The 14,608-nt window shown below is 42.4% G+C and overlaps 1 long non-coding RNA gene across 2 annotated transcripts; it reads left to right on the top strand.

The window, feature by feature from the left end:
* The first annotated feature begins 6,183 nt into the window (after positions 1–6,183).
* Positions 6,184–12,728, top strand: LOC140557538 (uncharacterized). Of its 2 annotated transcripts, XR_011979827.1 has the most exons (6): positions 6,184–6,280; positions 6,362–9,764; positions 9,851–9,976; positions 10,139–10,259; positions 10,493–10,659; positions 12,080–12,728. It is a non-coding gene; the product is annotated as an uncharacterized lncRNA (long non-coding RNA). The 2 variants fall into 2 exon arrangements; XR_011979826.1 differs by having other exon boundaries at positions 6,362–9,976.
* The last annotated feature ends 1,880 nt before the right edge of the window (positions 12,729–14,608 follow it).

Genomic DNA, 14,608 nt, shown 5'->3' with positions numbered 1-14,608 from the left:
CCTGACCGTTGTGTGTTTCTATCTGCGTTTACTCTGGAGGAACTTGGCGACCCCGGAGGTGTAAGATCTCCAGGTGCTCTGCAAGGAGGTCGTTAAGCTTGACTGCTGCTGTTGTAGAGGCAGTCCAAACTCCACCGACTGAAGACGAGGCTGGAGGCTGCCTGTGGCCTGGAAAAGCAGAGGGTGCCTCCACCACCACAGACGGTTTTCACCTTAACTTAATCCGAGCACTAAGCAATACATTTTATCTGCAAGGCACAAATCTTTCAAAGCCCTCAAATCAGGAGTGAATTAACCGAATTTCTTATGTTGAATCAGGGTTCAGTGGATGATCAGAGGTTTGTTGGGAGCAGTGAATGATTTCTTTAGGAATAATTCTATTGCATTTGATTTGTCCCTTTTTTTTGCCTTTGTCACCAAGAAGCAATGATGCTTTTTACAGCCTCTATATTCAGAAGCCATATGTCCCAAAGGAAACCTTAAATATTGCCCCCTTTTTCCATTCCTTAGATTTGCCACAATTGTCCACTGACGAGGCATCTTATTTAGATCAGGATATTTCTACTCTAGAATTAAAAGACTCTCTGTCAGATGAAAAAAGGGAAGTAGCCAGGATTGGACGGCATGACGAGTTTAATTTATTCTTCTAGCTTCATTCTTATTCTTCAGCAGGGATAATTTAGCTCAGTTATCCCTGCTGAAATTAGCAGCAACAACATCATGAAATTCCTTGGATTTTTAGTGTAATATTCTCTGTTTTATCATTAATGTCAGTCCCAAACCACAGCGATAGACAATGATGAATGCTGCACTACATACCTACAGTACTTTAGCTCCGTTACAGAAGACGATTTGCTCAATATAATGAGCTCCTCTAAATCGTCATCATGTAGATTAGAGCCGGTACAAACACCGCTGTTTAAACAGGCACTGCCAAAGGTTGGTAAACCATTAATTGACATAGTTAATGCATCTCTTGGGATGAAATCTCTTGACCTAAATCTCTTAAATTGGCGATTATAAAGCCCATTATTAAAAAGCCTAATCTGGACCCCCATGACCTGGCCAGTTGTAGACCAAGTTCTAATCTACCCTTCGTCGCCAACATTTTAGTTCTCTCCCCCCTCATTTCCTGAGCTGCCTGTCTGGCGTTGCCCTTTTTTTGGGTCAGTTCCTGTGTTTTGGTATCGGGCCTGTCCCGCTACTCAGCAGAGTTCCAACACAACCATCCTAACACCCCCCACCCCCCCCCCTCTCTCTCTCGTACTGAGATGCCCTGCCATGGAGGTGTCCATTGATCCATGTTCCAGAATCAGGCCTGTCCCTCTACTCAGCAGAGCTTTTTTACACAAGTCTCCTAACCCTTTCTTTCTTCCTTTCGTTTCTCTCTTTATCTCTTTTGCATGTGCTGTGGTGCCCTGTTCCTCCTGCTGTGCCCTGATGTTTGCTCAGATACACATACTTAATCAGCACTTTAACATTAATGCTGATCATATGTCCAGCACCTACTCACAAACATACTTCATAACCTGCTCCTACATTAGCTATAGCTCTGCATTATCTCTCTGTTCAGCACCTACTCACACTCCTACTTCATAACCTGCTCCTACATTAGCTATAGCTCTTCATTATCTCTCTGTTCAGCACCTACTCACACTCCTACTTCATAACCTGTCCCCCACATAGTTTGTAATTGTAATGTCAGAATATTGGTTTTAACATTGTTGTTGTTTAGGAGTTTATCATTTTAATATTTATATTAAATATTTGAGTCCTTGTTGCGACTGACTGCAGTGGTTATTACAACAGATGTCCAGAATTCTTTAGGTAATTTGATCTCTACTAGCATTCACCTTTCCATATCAAATAGGCTTCTCCAATTTTTTAGATGTTGTGATCAAGGTGCTGAGGTCTCAAGCCTTATGCCTTTCTTTCTGATCAACTCCACCACTCTACTGACTCCGAGACTCTGTACCCGAGGTGACTGTAAGTAAATGAAATAGACTGTTTGCCTTACGAATTTAGAATAAACAGGAGGAGACGAAACGCCGTATTCTTAGACCTTCTGGTTACTTTAATCCGGATCCCTTTTGATATTTCAATTTTCAGATTGGTTTTAGACCATTGACTTTTTGCAGCGATCCAGACTCAAAGGACAAAGATGTCCAAAGCATTGCCTTGAGATCATTTCAGTCTCACGGTTGTCTTCGAAACTTCAAATTTTAATAAATTTGGATCCCTGAAAAAGTCTCTGGTTTGATCAACCCTGAGAATCAAAATATTCAGACAATGACTGAAAATCCCTTGCTGTGAACTCTGTGCCATTATCTGAACAAATACATTTATTGTTCCATATGGAGAAAAGTCAGTCCAGCATCACTCTGTAGCTTCTACACTTTCACCCTTCATTTTCAGGAAGTTCACAGACTACACCCGAGTTATCCTCAGTAAACGCCAGAGTGTCTCTACAACCCCTTTTGCACCCTGGATCTATAGGAACAGCTAGGTCAGTATGTACTAGTTCAAGTACTGCTTTTGCTCGAGCATCAGGTTCTTCAAAACACTGTTTTGAAAAAGCCAGACACCAGGATCATAGTCTTCTACCACGTGACCACATAACGATTAATGAGCGAGCCATTTTCTCAGCTCTTCTCGCTCCACTGCGGGCTGCGGGACAGGTGCGTCTGTGCTGACTTAATGGACAACTAAGAGCTTTCGGCTGCATTCGGTTCTCTAACACCGAGATGAGCTTCACCTGAGCCGTCTGGGGTCTATTGTTCTCTCCAGGAACATCAAGAAGGTGCCAGGCCAGGACTGACTAGTAGCTGTAGGGGTAGTGGTGGCTGGCAGAACCAGAACCAGACTATGCTGAATAGGATAAGGTGGGAGAAAATGTAGACAGTCTGTAAAGAGGATTTTGAAACCCAGTGAGGAACCCATTCTAAATGTAAGAATTTACTGGGAAATGAATTCTGTTCTGAATGATTTTGCTTTATTAATCATTGGCTGTTCAGATCAGTAATTTTAGTTAAATAGATCATGAAGCAGACGAACACTGATATTTGAGAAGTGAAATAAAGTAAATAGGATTTATAGAAAGTGCAATAATTATTTAAATGAAATTAGGCAGGTGCATGAATTTGGACACCCCAACAGATGAATTACATCAATATTTATTAGATTCTCCTTTTTCAGAAATAACAGCCTCTAAACGCTTCCTATAGCTTCCAATGAGAGTCTGGATTCTGGTTGAAGGTATTGAAGGTATGGACCAAAACATCTGAACAGACTGACATCTGAATTCTCTGAGAGCTTTTTCTTGGCTGAAAGTTCAGGTAAATCTCTTCATAAGCTCCAGCTTGTTCAGAATGCTGCTGCCACGGAAATCTGATCATATTAGTCCAGTTCTTTCATCCCTACACTGGTTACCTGTTAAATTCAGTACAGATTATAAAATACTTCTAACATATTAATCTCTCAATGATCTGACCCCACATTATCTGGAGGAACTTTTTACACCTTACAACCCTCCACGTACACTTTGCTCACAAGATGCTGGCCTATTATCAGTCCCACATATTAGAAAAACCAGTGCAGGAGGAAGAGCGTTCTTTTATAAAGCCCCCAACTTTGGAACAATCTCCCTGTTAATCTACAGGAATCAGACACACTCTCAGTCTTTAAATCTGGAGTAAAAACTTCTCTCTTTACACCAGCTTTCAGAGAACTCTCCAGTTGTGTGTTCTGTCCTGCTCTGATTACAGTTCACCACTGTTCTGTCCTGCTCTGATTACAGGCTGTTCATTACTATTATTGTGGTTGTGTCTCTAACTATTTCTGCTACAGGTCTACAGGTCACTAAACGTAAAGCTTGTTCTAATCTTCATCTTTCTCTCAGAGAGGACTGTGTGGGAGTTGGTCAGATTTTATTGGAATAACGGAATCTTTTGTGTGATTCTTAAAATCTGTTTAGTCTTTATATAGTACATCATTACTTCAGCTAGAAATATTCATCTGTAAGTGATCGTGTCTCATTGATGCTTTTCAGACTAACACAGTTTCAGTTTCTCACTTGTATCTCAAACCTGTATCTGAAACAGCGTTTAATGTTGTAGTGAGGATGTCGTGGCAGATTATAGGAATATGATATTTATGCCACACAGTCACATGGTGCTGGTTTGGGGCAGTGCATGTCATCCTGGGAGGCAAACCTTCAGGAGGATCACAAGTGCTCCACTGCCAGCACCACCAGCTGATGTGGCCTCAACAAGTAAAGGCTCAGACACAGAGGTTGCCTACAAAGGGGAAGATGATGCGCCCTCCTGTGCCAAGTCTGACCCTGTGAGCCAGTCAGTTCCCTCTACCAGTAGGAGTGCCTCCTGTCCCCCCTCAGGAAGTCCAGCAGCCAAAAGGAGAAGGCGTACTGACTCTGCAGAGGTGCTGGAGTTTCCTTGTGAAAACTAAGTCCTGCTAGTTACCTGCCCAACACCATTCTTTCAGTGAAGCTTCATGCTGTGGGGGTATATTTCAGGGTCTGGGACAGGGAGACTGGGTCCGGGTTGAGGGAAAGCTGAATGGAGTTCAGATATATTCTTAATGGAAACCTGATCCAGAGCACACAGGACCTCAGACAGGGCAAAGATTCACCTTCCAACAAGACAATGACTCAAGACAACGCAGGAATGGCTTAGAGACGACTCTGTGAATACTACTGAGTGGCCAACCAGAGCCCTGCCTTACACCCTATCAGAAATTTCTGGAGAGACCTAAAAAAGGCTGTCCACTGATGTCCCCATCCAACCTTACGGAGAGGATCTGCAGAGAAGAAAGGCAGAAAATCCCCAAATCCAGGTGAGCAAACCTTGTGGCATCATACCCATTTTAGTTTTTCTTTTTTTTTTTTTTTCTTTTTTTTTTTTTTCTTTGCTTTGCTTTACTTTATCGTTACGGGATAAACATGGTGCTAGTGTCTAAAGCTGTATATTTTCCTTCATAATGCCACTTTTATTTAAGGTGTATGTGTCCTGATTAAGATTAAGTATAGAAAAAATGATCCTTTATATCTGTTATTATTTACAGTTATTAATTTGAGTTACTTTTAATAAGCTGTTAAATGGTTGTAAACACTGTTTTCTTAAACTAGTTGATCATTTTCAATTTCAAGAGTCTAAAAATATTTTTATTCGGGTTTAGGAGGGACTTTTATTTTGACAGGATTTCGTTCGCTATTCTGGTCAAGCGCCTTGAAACGTGATTGCGTAACGAGGCGTCACTTCCGGCGATCACGTGATCTCCGGTATGTTTGAGCGCGTGTTTGGATTCGGTTCTTCTTTAGAAGCTCGACTCGTGATTCGACACAGAGCGTCGAGCGACCGGCCCTCCTTTCTAGTCTTTACTCTCAGCTCTGTCTCCTTCCTCTGAGACAGCTGCTGTGATCCTGGAGCTCTCTGCTCCCTGTGCTGCTGTACAGTCCTCTGTCTCACGGAGGCTCGTCGTCTCCTCTCCCAAGAAGCAGCAGTGTGCAGCACAAACGAGCCCTTTAGAAACTGCTCAAGCTGTGTGACTTTAGAGTCTGTGACACAAAGTAAGCTGCTGTTCATTTAGTTTGGGAATGGCTTAGTTCTGTTGCTGTGCTAGCTTTCTCCTTAGCAACATAGCTTCAGTGTTTATCTATGTATTACTGAATCTTCATGGATTATTTCTTCACATGTTTCACTGTTCTGAGCTGTTTTAGGTTAGTATGGATGGTGTAATTCTGTGGATTTGTGCTAAATTTGTGTTCTTGGTCAACGTCCTGGTGTTTATTGAACTACTGCTCAGAGGCTGTTGCTGTTCCTCTCTTCGTCCTTGTGGGGGCGCTAAAACCCCATAGTTTAAGCTGTGGAAACGGTCAGAGGCAGGTTAAAGCTGGTGTCTTGCTAGAAGCTCTGAGTGGTCATTATTAGCTTAGTTTCTCCTGCCTGTTGAGCGTATACACATCTCTCTTTGAATGAAGTCATTTAGTAGCACTACGATATAGACCTGGAACCTTTCTGAACTTCACCCCCCCCTTACTGAATCTATAGGTCCAGCCAGGTCAATCTGTACTGCTTTTGGCGGCCGCGGAGGAACAAGCTCTCCAGATGCTCTGCAGGGAGGTCGTCAAGCCTGACCGACTGATCCAGCTGCTGTTGTAGAGGCAGTCCAAACTCCACCCACGGAAGACGAGGCTGGAAGCTGCCTGTGACTCCTCCAACACGACCGTTTTAACTGCAGCACTATCGGTGCGGCAACTCCTCAGGTCCGTGTTCTCACTGTCGGAGATTCTTCTGTAAAAAAGTATAGACCCTAAAGAGTAATGCTGCGGTCTTCTGTTTTCCAGGTGACCGTGTCCTGGACATCACCAGGTGACTTTGGCACCATCGTTCTTCACTGTTCTAATAGTGGAGACTATTCTCAGGTCTGTCTGTGCTGATTTCGTAGAGAACTGGGAGATCTTTCGGCTGCGTCCGGTCCTCTAACACAGAGATGAGCTTCACCTGAGCCGTCTGGGGTCCATCGTTCTCTCCGGTAACATCAAGCAGGTGCCAGGCCAGGACTGACTGACCCTTCCCAGTCACACTGTCAGGTTAGTGAACTGCATAGTTGGCAGGTAAGTGATTTACATGATTTACTTGATTCCACCCATTTATTCTGTCACTTTTCTGCTTGTATTAAAAAGTAATAGATCAGTGTCACTCATAGCGTTTCAGACAAATCCTGCAGTATTGAGACTCTCGGATGGTTTGTAATTGAAATGTCAGAAAATCTTAATTTATATTTCTGAGTACAAGCAGTTCCGCATTGAATTTGGGCTGTTAAATATACAGTGGGGCAAAAAAGTATTTCTTCAGCCACTGATTGTGCTGATTGTGAAGTTCTCCCACCTAGAAAACTAAGAGGTCTGTAATTTATTATAGATACACTTCAACTATGAGAGACAAAATGAGAAATAAAGCCAGGAAACACAGTGTAGGATTTTTAAAGAATTTATTTGTAAATTTTGGTGGAAAAGAAGTATTTGGTCACCCACAAACAAGCAAGATTTCTGGCTCTCACAGACCTGCAGACTTCTTTAAGGAGCTCTTCTGTCCTCCACTCGTTACCTGTATTAATGGCACCTGTTTGAGGCTGTGGACCGGTGTCTTTTATACAGATAACGAGGTCAAACAGTCAGACTCCAAACCTCCAACCTGCTTAAGCCAGTACATGTCCAGACCTGTCTGAAGTGAACCACCTTAGTTCACTAGATCTCTGTGAAGCTAAATCAAGGGCGTAGGTTTGTTTATTAGCTTCCAGGGGGTCCTGTGTGAACTGATTTTATGACCCCCACCAATGTGAGTGTTTCTGTATTTATGATGAACTTGAAACTCAAACCAAGTAGTATTAAATTTACCACTTCACCCAATTTTAGGTAGGAGGGTTTTTCTCTTTTCCTTTAAGTAATCTAAGCAGTCTTAGCCAGCACCTTTTGATCAAGATTTACCCAGATAAAGCTCTTGAGGAGTCACCCCGAATATTGCTGTTGTAGGGGAAGGCTGGATCGTCTGTTTGTCTTTTGGAATCATGTTTGAGTCTTCAGTCATTTTTAAGAAAACCAAAACGTGTGCCTGTGTTGTTGAGTCTGTTTGACATCGATCACACATTAGATTCATGTTTTAAACCAATTCTGCCAGCCTTGCCTCTCCAGTGTAATGAATGCACTATTTTAATCTGAATTATAATGTGTTTTAAACATACAGATGAGGAGAGTTATCTACCTTATTTTACCACCATTCAGTAAATATATTGATGTGTATATACAGATGTATTAAAGCAGCAGTAGGTGGAGGGTCCAAGTTTTTGTTTTTTTTGGTCAGACTCAGTTCTGAAGTCTTCCACTGGTGTTACGTTTACTGCAGGATTAAAGTGTTTCTCTACATTCCTAAGATTGACTGATCGAGTTGATTCTTTAAGTGCAGAGACGCAAATCCCACTACCACAGTTTTGGAGGTTCCACCAAGATCCCAGTATTCCTCTTGGTCCAGAGTTTTCAGAGACAGGATCAGAAACAGACAGAGGCGGCCGCCGTCATCCCAATGAGTGATTCTGAGTCAATTCAGGCGCTCTACTGACTCCGAGACTCTGTACCCGAGGTGACTGTAAATAAATGAATTAGACTGTTTGCCTTACATATTTAGAATAAACAGGAAGAGACGAGACGCCGTATTCTTAGACCTTCAGGTTACTTTAATCTGGACCCCTTTGATATTTTCATTTTCACATTTGTTTTAGACCATTGACTTTTTGCAGCGATCCGGACTCAAAGGACGAAGATGTCCAAAGCATTGCCTTAAGATCGTCTGAACTGGGGAATTTATTGGGATCCAGATGTGTTTTAAATTGGAAGATTCTAAGATTTTGTCTTGGAATATTTTGATTCTCAGGGTTGTTTAAAGCGGAGACTTTTTCAGAATTTCAGATTTATTCAAATTAAGTTTCTAAGATATGATTTTACGATATTTAATTCTCAGTACTGTTCAGTCTAGAGAATTTTGTAAAGGGAATGTATTTGTTAGGAAATGTAAAGATTTTAAATCAAGGTTTTGGAAAAAAAAATGTTAATTTTCAGGACTGTTCAAATCAGATTTTGAAGGTTATAAGACAAGGGAGCAGAGTTTACAATACCCTAAGAATTCAGACTATACACGTGAAGTAAATAAAAAGGAGACATTGTTACAAGCTCAGTTAATGTACTGCTGGACTGAGGCAGGGGACTCTGGAGCGGGCGAGATTGAAGGTAGGAGAGAATGTGCTTGTTTTAATTGTGGGAAATCAGACTGTTCTGCGAGATTGCAATATTTAGTAGATCCTCCTTTTGCAGAAATAACAGCCTCCAAACGCTTCCTATTGCTTCCAATGAGCGTCTGGATTCTGGTTGAAGGTATTTTGGACGTTCTTCTTTACAAAACATCTCCAGTTCTCCAGCTTTAAATCACACCCCAGATTTTCTGTAATATTCAGGTCTGGGGACTGAGATGGCCGTTCCAGAATGTCCTTGTTCCTCTGCATGAGTGCCTTAGTAGATTTTGAGCAGTGTTTTGGGTCGTTGCGCTGAATAGTTGAACAATGCACAGTGACTCCATCTGCAGCAAGATGATGATGTAGGTCTTTGGTGCCTTTCTGTGGGTTGACTATGACTGTTCTCACCATCCTTCGCCTTTTCTTGGCCTGCCACTTCGGGCCGTGACTAGAACTGTGCCTGTGGTCTTCCATTTCCTCACAGTGTTCCTCACAGTGGAAACTGACAGCTGAAATCTGAGAGAGCTTTTTGTATCCTTCCCCTGAACCATGATGTTGAACGATCTTTGTTTTCAGGTCATTTGTGAGTTGTTTTGAGGCTGCCATGTTTCCACTCTTCAGAGAAGAAGAGGAGAAAAACTTGCAACTGGCCACTTTAACCTCCTTCTCATAATTGGATTCACCTGTATATGTAGGTCAAGGGTCAATGAGCTTACAAAACAAATTTAGTGTTTTAATAATTAGTGCTAAAGGTATTCAAATCAATAAAACAACAAGGGTGCCCACATTTATGCACCTGCCTAATTTTGTTTAAATAATCTTTGTCTTTTTCTCTCTCCCCTCATGTCCTGAGCTGCCTGTCTGGAGTTGCCCTTTTTTGGTTCAGTTCCTGCTTCTTAGTATCAGGCCTGTCCCTCTACTCAGCAGCCTTCACCTGCTTCATCCCTCAAGGACAACCCCTCAGGGCAGTGTTCTCATTGATGGATATTCTACTGAAAACCACTTAAAGTATTGAGCCCCAAGAGTAACACCACTGTCTCCTGTTTTCCAGATGCCAACTTCACCAGGTTGCTTCCCTTGGCACTGTGGCAGCGTGATGCCTTTGACACAATCATTCTTTACTGTTCTCCTCCCGATGCAGCGAGTTCCTGATTTTAGTGAACTGAATAGTTGGCAGGTAAGTAATTTTACATAGTTTTTCTATTTTAATAACCATTTATTCTGTAATTTCTCTGCTTGTATTAAAAATGAATTTGGTCAGTATCTGACACCCAGTCCTGAAGTGCTTTCCCATCTCTCTTTGAAACGTGTGTACCATGTCTGTCTCCCTCTGTTTGAGCATCATCTTGAGCATCAGTTTTGGACTCTTGAACCTCTTCTGGAGTCTGATCAACACTGCTGGCTGTTGGAATGGGGGGGTGCACCCATCTCATCTTGGGATCATCAGCTTTCATTGACTGGTCAGTCTGGGTTTGCTGTTCTTTAACACACTTTGTATGAAATTTCACAAGCCTGTGTTTAAGGGCTTTCCCTGTGTCTGGATAGTAGACTATGTATGATGGACTGTTCTTGTCTGTCCCTACAAAGACTCCCTTTCACATTTTGACTCTAGCTTCTATCTGTCATGTTTGTAAGTGTAGCATGCTGCTCCACATACTCTCCTCTTTGAAAGGTTATGCTTTCTCTCTCTCAGCGTAGAGTCATTGAAATTCATATATAGAGCTGCTGAGGTCGTACGCCTTTTCACCTGAGCCGCCTGGGGTACATCGTTCTCTCCGGGAACATAAAGAAGGTGCCAGACCAGGACTGACTGACCCCTCCCAGTCACACTGTCAGGTTAATGAACTGCATAATTGGCAGGTAAGTGATTTACATGTTTCCACCCATTTATTCTGTCACATTTCTGCTTCTATTAAAACGTAATAGATCAGTGATACTCTGAGCATTTCACTCAAATCCTGCAGTATTGAGACTGTCATGGTTTGTAATTGTAACGTCGGAAAATCTGCTTTAAAAATCTTATTAGAATTTATATAAATTCTTCCATCTTTCCAAGTACAAGCAGTTCTACTGTTAAATTTGGGCTGTTAAATATACGATCTCTAGCCCCTAAAGCAGCCATTGTCAATGAAGTTATTTTAAATTGGGTGAAATTGGGTAATAGAACAGTAAAACACTGGTTTTATAGTCTCCATACATTGCCCCCTGAATTTACTAGGAAGTGACTTATTGGGGGCTTTCAGTCTAAACCTTAACCTACAGTCTAAACACTACAATGTCACAGTGGAAACTGACAGCTGAAATCTGAGAGAGCTTTTTGTATCCTTCCCCTAAACCATGATGTTGAACGATCTTTGTTTTCAGGTCATTTGTGAGTTGTTTTGAGGCTCCCATGTTTCCACTCTTCAGAGAAGAAGAGGAGAAAAACTTGCAACTGGCCACTTTAACCTCCTTCTCATAATTGGATTCACCTGTATATGTAGGTCAAGGGTCAATGAGCTTAGAAAACAAATTTAGTGTTTTAATAGTTTGTGCTAAAGGTATTCAAATCAATAAAACAAGGGTGCCCACATTTATGCACCTGCCTAATTTTGTTTAAATAATTATTGCACACTTTCTGTAAATCCTATAAACTTCATTTCTCTTCTCAAATATCACTGTGTTCATCTACTTTGATGTATTCAACTGAAATTGATGATCTGAATAACCATTAATTTTATAAAGGAAAATCGTCAAAATTATCATAGTTGCCCAAATTTTTACACCTTACAACCCTCCATGTACACTCCGCTCACAAGATGCTGGCCTATTATCGGTCCAACATATTAGAAAAACCAGTGCAGGAGGAAGAGCGTTCTTTTATAAAGCCCCCAACTTTGGAACAACCTCCCTGTTAATGTACAGGAATCAGACACACTCTCAGTCTTTAAATCTGGAGTAAAAACTTCTCTCTTTACACCAGCTTTCAGAGAACTCTCCAGTTCTGTGTTCTGTCCTGCTCTGATTACAGTTCACCACTGTTCTGTCCTGCTCTGATTACAGGCTGTTTATTACTATTATTGTGGTTGTGTCTCTATTTCTGCTACAGGTCTACAGGGCACTAAACGTAAAGCTTGTTCTAATCTTCTTCATTTTCTCTCTCTCCTCATGTCCTGAGCTGCCTGTCTGGAGTTGCCCTTTTTTGGTTCAGTTTCTGTGTCTTGGTACTTTAATGGGGGACTTGGTACTATTTTTGTGGCTATGTCTTTTTATTTGTTTTATCTTCTGTGTTTTTACTCAGGAGCTCTTCAGGAGGTCGTCAAGATCCATTACGGCAGATCCAGCTGCTGTTGTAGAGGCAGTCCAAACTGCACTGGCGGAAGACAAGGCTGGGGCTGCCCGTCACCTCCATCGTGACCGCGGGGGACACAGAGGGTCAGCGTCTCCTCTCCCGCGCCTGAGAGGGCCTGGAAGTGTCAGCGTGGCTGGGAAAAGCCGAGGACTGTTCCACCACTTCAGCCGTTTTTCACATCTGCCAGCTGGTTCGAGGACCTCAGCTCTTCACCTCACCCGAGTCCTCAGGGCGGTGTTCTCACTCTTGGAGATTCTTCTGTAAAAACCCTGAACAGTAATGCTGCGGTCTCCTGTTTTGCAGGTGCCCGTGTTCCGGACATTGCAAGGTGGCTTTGTCACCATCGTTCTCCACTATTCTCCTGATGCAGCTTGGCCCTGAAGAAGCACTGCTGTACACTTCTGTACACTGTTCAGAAAAAGTCAGACACCAGGATCATGGTCTTTAACCCCCCAGACACCCCCCCTCCCTTCCGCCCACTTACTGACAAGTGTAACTGACTGACTGTACAGCAAGGTGTTTTTGTCAGACTCCGTTCTGAAGTCTTCCACTGGCGTTACGTTTACTGCAGGATTAAAGTGTTTCTCTACATTCCTAAGACTGACTGATTGAGTTGATTCTTTAAGTGCAGAGAAGCAAATCCCACTACCACAGTTTTGGAGGTTCCACCGAGATCCCAATATTCCTCTGGGTCCAGAGTTTTCAGAGACAGGATCAGAAACAGACAGAGGCGGCCGCCGTCATCCCAATGAGTGATTCTGAGTCAATTCAGGCACTCTACTGACTCCGAGACTCTGTACCCGAGGTGACTGTGCCAAATAAGATAGTGAGTACAACAGTTTCAGTACTTATGAAGGAGTCAGTACCCATATCCATCAGTACGGACACAATTCTAACACTGGATGTTTCAGGCTTACCACTCAACATTTTTGCAGTCCTGTGAAGGTGAAATTGGGTAATAGATCAGTAAAACACAAAATTTACTAGAACGTGACTTATTGGGAGCTTTCAGTCTAAACCTACAATGTACAGATTCAGGTTTTTCTGCTGCCCTAGTATAGGTCTATTCCTCTTAAAATAGACCCAGTAGAATATTCTTGATCTGACAGAGCAGAGAACCTGATGCGTTACATGGAGCTCTGTCCAAGGCTGAATAGAAGAATCCTCCATTTTTACATTGTTTTATTTGTCTCCAGATGGTTTTGATGAACATACTGTACAGTACTCTCTCCCTGACCGTTGTGTGTTTCTATCTGCGTTTACTCTGGAGGAACTTGGCGACCCCGGAGGTGTAAGATCTCCAGGTGCTCTGCAAGGAGGTCGTTAAGCTTGACTGCTGCTGTTGTAGAGGCAGTCCAAACTCCACCGACTGAAGACGAGGCTGGAGGCTGCCTGTGGCCTGGAAAAGCAGAGGGTGCCTCCACCACCACAGACGGTTTTCACCTTAACTTAATCCGAGCACTAAGCAATACATTTTATCTGCAAGGCACAAATCTTTCAAAGCCCTCAAATCAGGAGTGAATTAACCGAATTTCTTATGTTGAATCAGGGTTCAGTGGATGATCAGAGGTTTGTTGGGAGCAGTGAATGATTTCTTTAGGAATAATTCTATTGCATTTGATTTGTCCCTTTTTTTTGCCTTTGTCACCAAGAAGCAATGATGCTTTTTACAGCCTCTATATTCAGAAGCCATATGTCCCAAAGGAAACCTTAAATATTGCCCCCTTTTTCCATTCCTTAGATTTGCCACAATTGTCCACTGACGAGGCATCTTATTTAGATCAGGATATTTCTACTCTAGAATTAAAAGACTCTCTGTCAGATGAAAAAAGGGAAGTAGCCAGGATTGGACGGCATGACGAGTTTAATTTATTCTTCTAGCTTCATTCTTATTCTTCAGCAGGGATAATTTAGCTCAGTTATCCCTGCTGAAATTAGCAGCAACAACATCATGAAATTCCTTGGATTTTTAGTGTAATATTCTCTGTTTTATCATTAATGTCAGTCCCAAACCACAGCGATAGACAATGATGAATGCTGCACTACATACCTACAGTACTTTAGCTCCGTTACAGAAGACGATTTGCTCAATATAATGAGCTCCTCTAAATCGTCATCATGTAGATTAGAGCCGGTACAAACACCGCTGTTTAAACAGGCACTGCCAAAGGTTGGTAAACCATTAATTGACATAGTTAATGCATCTCTTGGGATGAAATCTCTTGACCTAAATCTCTTAAATTGGCGATTATAAAGCCCATTATTAAAAAGCCTAATCTGGACCCCCATGACCTGGCCAGTTGTAGACCAAGTTCTAATCTACCCTTCGTCGCCAACATTTTAGTTCTCTCCCCCCTCATTTCCTGAGCTGCCTGTCTGGCGTTGCCCTTTTTTTGGGTCAGTTCCTGTGTTTTGGTATCGGGCCTGTCCCGCTACTCAGCAGAGTTCCAACACAACCATCCTAACACCCCCCACCCC

This window comes from Salminus brasiliensis, chromosome 6, assembly GCF_030463535.1.
Source record: "Salminus brasiliensis chromosome 6, fSalBra1.hap2, whole genome shotgun sequence".
NCBI lineage: Eukaryota > Metazoa > Chordata > Actinopteri > Characiformes > Bryconidae > Salminus > Salminus brasiliensis.
This window is presented reverse-complemented; position numbering and strand designations above follow the sequence as displayed.